Source organism: Coregonus clupeaformis, chromosome 6 (assembly GCF_020615455.1).
Source record: "Coregonus clupeaformis isolate EN_2021a chromosome 6, ASM2061545v1, whole genome shotgun sequence".
NCBI classification, from domain to species: domain Eukaryota; kingdom Metazoa; phylum Chordata; class Actinopteri; order Salmoniformes; family Salmonidae; genus Coregonus; species Coregonus clupeaformis.
This window is the reverse complement of record NC_059197.1, coordinates 23719507-23726225: the sequence shown is the minus strand read 5'-3', so window position 1 is coordinate 23726225 and position 6719 is coordinate 23719507.

The window sequence follows — 6719 nt, the reverse complement described above, 5'->3', positions numbered from 1 at the left end:
TGTCTATCTGTAAATGGTACAGTAATTGTATCTGTGCAGCCTGCAGCTGGAAGATTACACTTGCTGTCAGAGAGTGAGTGAGAACTTTTAATAGAAAGTAAATGAAAGACATAACATCCTTATTGGGTGGTGTCTGAGGGAATATCTTTCCCCTATTGTTAATTATGCAGGGCCAACATCTATTGCATTATTGAAACATATTCACTCAGACGCCACCCAATAAGGATGTGACAATGGCGCCGGAGCGGATGGCTGCCGTTTTACGGGCTCCTAACCAACTGTGCTATTTTGTGTGTTTGTAACATATTTTGTACATACTGTTGCTGCTCACAGGACACCCCGATCTCCGCCCCATGTACCTCTGTCTTTAATGCAGGTGGTGTGTGTCTGTTTGTCAATAACAGCTGGTGCGCGATGTGTAATATTAAGGAAGTCTTGAGGTATTGCTCGCCTGAGGTAGAGTACCTCATGATAAGCTGTAGACCACACTATCTACCAATCGTAGCCATCTATTTATCACCACAAACCGATGCTGGCACGAAGACCACACTCAACGAGCTGTATAAGGCCATAAGCAAACAAGAAAATGCTCATCCAGAAGCAGTGCTCCTAGTGGCCGGGGACTTTAATGCAGGCCAATTTAAATCAATTTTACCTAATTTCTACCGGCATGTCACATGTGCAACCAGAGAAAAAAGACCCCCTTTCCTCCATACACAGAGACGCGTACAAAGCTCTCCCTCTCCTTCCATTTGGCAATTCTGACCATAATTCTATCCTCCTGATTCCTGCCTACAAGCAAAAACTAAAGCAGGAAGTACCAGTGACTCACTCAATACGGAAGTGGTCAGATGATGCGGATGCTACGCTACAGGACTGTTTTGCTAGCACAGACTGGAATATGTTCCGGGATTCATCCAATGGCATTGAGGAGTATACCACCTCAGTCACTGGCTTCATCAATAAGTGCATCGACGACGTTGTTCCCACAATGACCATACGGATGTGGTAGGGCTTGCAAACTATTAGTGACTACAAAGGGAAACCCAGCCGCGAGCTGCCCAGTGACGCGAGCCTACCAGACGGTCTAAATGCCTTTTATGCTCGCTTAGAGGCAAGCAACACTGAAGCATGCATGAGAGCACCAGCTGTTCCGGACGACTGTGTGATCACACTCTCCGTAGCCGATGTGAGCAAGACCTTTAAACAGGTCAACATTCACAAGGCCGCGGGGCCAGACGGATTACCAGGACGTGTACTCAGAGCATGTGGGGACCAACTGGCAAGTGTCTTCACTGACATTTTCAAACTCTCCCTGACCGAGTCTGTAATACCTACATGTTTCAAGCAGACCACCATAGTCCCTGTGCCCAAGAAAGCGAAGGTAACCTGCCTAAATGACTACTGCCCCGTAGCACTCACATCGGTAACCATGAAGTACTTTGAAATGCTGGTCATGGCTCACATCAACACCATCATCCCGGAAACCCTAGACCCACTCCAATTCGCGTACTGCCCCAACAGATCCACAGATGACGCTATCTCGATCGCACTCCACACTGCCCTTTCCCATCTGGACAAAAGGAACACCTATGTGAATGCTGTTCATTGACTACAGCTCAGCGTTCAACACCATAGTGCCCACAAAGCTCATCACTAAGCTAAGGACCATGGGACGAAACACCTCCCTCTGCAACTGGATCCTGAACTTCCTGACGGGCCGCCCCCAGGTGATAAGGGTAGGCAACAACACATCTGCCACGCTGATCCTCAACACGGGGCCCCTCAGAGGTGCGTGCGTAGTCCCCTCCTATTGTCCCCTCCCGGAGTATTTACACTGACACTGTTACTACTCGCTGTTTATTATCTATGCATAGTCACTTTACTCCTACCTACATGTACAAATTACCTTGACTAACCTATACCCCCGTACATTGACTCTGTATATAGCCTCGTTATTGTTATTTTATTGTGTTACGTTTTATTTTATTTTTGACTTTATTTTATTTAGTAAATATTTTCTTAACTCTATTTCTTGAACTGCATTGTTGGTTAAGGGCTTGTAAGTAAGCATTTCGCGGTAAGGTTGTACCTGGTTGTCACGAATTCAGCCGAGGCTGCCCCTCCTCCTTGCTCGGGCAGGCTTCGGCGTTCGTCGTCACCGGAGTACTAGCTGCTACCGATCCATGTTTCTATGTTCTACTGGTTTTGTCTGTATTGGTCTCACCTGTTTCCCATCATGTAATTATGTCTTCCCTATTTAACCCTCTGGCTCACACTGTGTGTTGTGCGTGTTTGTTCATGTTTTGGTTGTCGTATGTGAGCGGGTTTGTTCCTCCCTGCGTGGAGGTATGTTCATTAAGATACCTACGAGTAAAGTACGTTTTTCGATTAGCTCTGTGTCCTGCGCCTGACTCCGTCCTACCGCATTACACTGATGCCTTGACACCGGTGCCTGTTGTATTCGGTGCAAATAAAATGTGATTTGATTTGAAATAGCATTTTGTTCACTGCAATTCTATTTCACCAGATGAGTGATAGTACAGATCTTCTCCATCTCATAAATCACATGAGAGGAAAGTGGCCTAGCCCTAGCGTGTTTGTCCTCTCCTGCTTTCATTGTCCTTCTGTTGTTCCGCACCAAACGCCTGCCGTGCCGTCAAAGCGGTGGCTATTAAATAAATTAAACATCCTCCAGTGGGTTCACAAAGAGAGGTGTGAGATGAGAGGCCTATTACATGACCCTGTTCTGTGTTTTGTTTTCCAGACTAACGTTACCCTCTCTGGAGCTCACTTGAGCTCCAAGGTTTTCAGTTACCCTTCACAAACGGTGTATTCATATCGCTGCAAGTCATCTAAAACCCCAAGAGTTTGCCAGGCAAGGTGTGCCTTTCCAGCATCAACGTCTTGGCGGTCTCTTAAGCCATCTCTGTCTCTCCTTCACTCATTCTCCATCTCTCCTCCTTCCTTTCTTAGCTCTCCACCTGCTCAGCTTCTTGTGTAAGGCAGCGGCCACATTGCACAGTCTCTCTCAGGTGCCGTCCCGTCTCTCAGCCTTTAGGGGCAGCTCTTGCATAATAAACACTCCTTTCTTCAAAGGGCTTCTGTCGTTTCGGCAGGGTGTTTTTTTCCTCCTTCTCGAACAGAACACAGGAGATCTCAGCAGATGTTCCACAATTTAAAAGAGACCAATGAGGAGAAGCAGTGATAAGGTTTCAGCTCCCAGGTACCTTTCATGGCTTGCCCTCGCAATTATCCAGGGTGCCCAAGCCCTTTCCTAATGTATGAATAAATAAATGGAGCCTTTGCTAATGGCTCTCTGGAGCTTTTTAGGTTCTCTCTAGTGGCTTGTTATGTGGAACTTCTACTTCCTATAGGACTGCTGTGTCCATTATGGAGGACTCAGTCAGTGAGGAGGGAAGAGGAGAGGGAGCAGAGCACTGATGCAACAGAAAAACAGAGATAGCTGACCTCAAAATGCCACAGTACCATTTAGAGCTGTGCTTACAGCTATTTCAGGCCAATTTAAACAGTGTGCATACAGTAAGTATCTCCTTAATCTTGAACTGCTGGTGCCGGAGAGAAACATGGCTTGCACAGATATAGCAACACAGATTATTCTATTGAGTCAATACAAGGCAAGGTGGCACCAGATTCATCTCTCCTCATTGACCCATGAATGTAGATATGAGTGCAACTCAGTCACTCCAATATGAACATAATATTAATATAATAATAGGATGTAAAGCCTGAGAGCTCTTCACCATTTCTATAAATATTTATTCATGCATATTAGACCCCAGCGACATAAAATATTTTGTCTCTTCAGGAGGGGTCTTGAGTTGATATAATTGACTTGAATTAAATGGGGCCTCTTGGCATTGGTCAGGGCAAATAAAACAGTTGTGTTCGGTTTGTGCCTCTCAGAGCCAATGCTGATGAATAACTTAGCACGACCTCCCTCTCGTTATTGAAAGCCAATGCTCTCAAGTGCATCTTTCACTGGCCTGGGCACGAGTGAAGGGCTTCCAAACCAGCCCTTTGCTACTGTATTATGTGTCTGGGTTATTAAAGGCAACTGAAGCAAAACATCCTTGACGTGACCCTGTTAACATAATCAAGGCTCTCTTAATTAGCTGATTAATGCAATTTAGAAATAGATGTGGCAGCCCTTTACCAGAGTGCAAGAGAGTGAGAGCTGCATGTGGTGGTCAATTCTCTATGAGAGATCTCTGTGAGAGGCAGAGCGGTACACGTCTCTTCGTTTCGCTCCAGGCCCCAGTGGCTGATTGAAGACGAAGTCCGGGATCTTAAGCACTTAGGAATTCGTAACATATCATACGAATTGCAAAAACAGTAAAAATAAATAATAAATAAAAGGACACATTTTGGCTCGTGAGCACTACTAACAAAACTACTGGCTGAAATTATACAAAAGCTCTGGAACATCACTTTAACTGGTTGTGGCTGAATTTGGAGCAGGGTCAAGGGATGGCCTCTGAGGCGTCTCCAATCCTGCCCAGCCTTCCCTCTCTATCCAGTATGTGTCTCTGACTCACAGTGCTTTCAGTCAGATTCAATTTCATATCTTATCATTAACATTAGCTGTAGCCAGAAACACATTTTTAGCTGCACGAGGGTTATCACCAGAATAAAAACAACAAGCCCTCTAGTGGGATGCATCTTGAAAGAGCATGGGATGAACATCAAGGTCACCTTTTAGCCATTCTAGGAAGAATATTATTATACAGTATGGTGTTCCCTATAATCTAATGGTGCATTGCGAAATCATAGCATAATCATTGCATGACAACTCTTACATCTTAGCTTTGTTTTTCCCCTTTTCCTATGTGTCAACAGACTGTAATCACATTAATGACTGAATGGTAGCTGGCAAGAAAGCGCTATTCGACTTATGTGGTACAAGTTAAGCCTTGGGGACGATTCATGTCATGTGCACTCAAATAATTATTTGCAGTCAAATATTTTCTGGTTCATTTCTTCAAGAGTGAAAGCTTTTTAATTTTTTTGGGCAGCATGTCTTTATATTACCCCTGGTGATTCTCTGGGAAGCATAAGTAAACTGGAGAGAAGTATTTTGTTTCTGGAGACAAAAATAGAAAATAAATACAGGCCCTTGATTTGGGGAATTGCTTTGTAGTGTGTTGCTAAGGGCACCCTGCTGTTTCAAACCAGGGTGTAGAATCGATTATATCACCAGCCAACCAAGGATGGATCAATTTTTTTTATCAGTGTAGACTGCATTTGATTCACATTTTTCTGTTGTTTTTTATCACTTCAATTGCACCCATTTTGGACAAATAAGAACATATTTTATCTAACAGATGTTGTTATCTCCTGATGTCCAGTCTATTGTATTTTTTTTTATTACCCTGTATGTATTTGAATATTAACACGGTTAGATTGGGTGCATGGACACTTCATCATCCTTACACTGAGTCCACCCAGAGTTGCTCCGATGAACTCTGCAGATTCTGCAGACCCATTTCCATATGTCCCAACCTGCTCATCTGTCACTGCTGGGCTCAGATGGCAGGGGCTTTGGCAGAAAGGGGGCTGACAGCTCTTGTCCTGATAAATGGCACCCAGCCGTCACTGGGCAATAGGCAAAATACTTATGCAACACTAGAGCCCCTAATAGAAAGGCTCTTCATAACAAATCTGCATTGACTCATCGTTGCTCACTCCACATCACAGATGTAGCTTAGTAAAATAACTCCCAAACGGAGACCTACAGCATTAGGTAGGATGTTTTGACCTCATACAGTATGTGTGGATTAGTTTGCTAACTCCGGTATTAGCCCATGAGCAACAGATTAGAGACACATACCATGACCAGTAATGGCACATACCTATACCTGGATTGGAATTATTAGTACTATCCCAGAGTTAAAATTTCAAAAAACTGTTTTGTTAAGGTGAGTTGAAAAACTCTTCATAAAGCCATCTCTTAGCTGTTTTTATATTATTTTGAGATGGCCAGCAGATATAGCTTCTGTGTTGTACTCTACAGTACTGTATGTAGGCATCCAGCACTTGGGCCTCTTCTTTTTTTGGACCAGGATTCAATTATTTCTAATCTCCAGAGAGACCCAGAAGATGAAGGATGCCTTACAGTAGGTTATGAGAGAGTTCACCTCTGGCTCTGCGAGGAAAGTCACCCACGCACACCATCTGCCTGGAGTGTTGGAGCCAACATCTGTGTGCTTCAAAAGAGGAGGGGAAAAAATCTAAGGTGTGCTCAATGGTATGAAATAAAGAACAGACTTTGGTATTTTCAGAGAGCTGCGATATTGGAGGGACCTTTTGTAATAGCGGTGGTGACGTGGTTTCTCTGTGACCATCTGATGAGATATTTCCCATGGATTTAGACCTGGACACATACAGTGCATTTGGAAAGTATTCAGTCCCCTTCACTTTTTCCACATTTTGTTACGTTACAGCCTTATTCTAAAATGGATTAGATTGTTTATTTTCCTCATCAATCTACACACAATACCCCATAATGACAAAGCAAAAACACGTTTTTAGAAATTTTTGCAAACGTATTCAACATAAGAAACTGAAATATCACATTTACATAAGTATTCAGACCCTTTACTCAGTACTTTGTTGAAGCACCTTTGGCAGCGATTACAGCCTCGAGTCTTCTTGGGTATGACACTACAAGCTTGGCACACCTGTATTTGGGGAGTTTC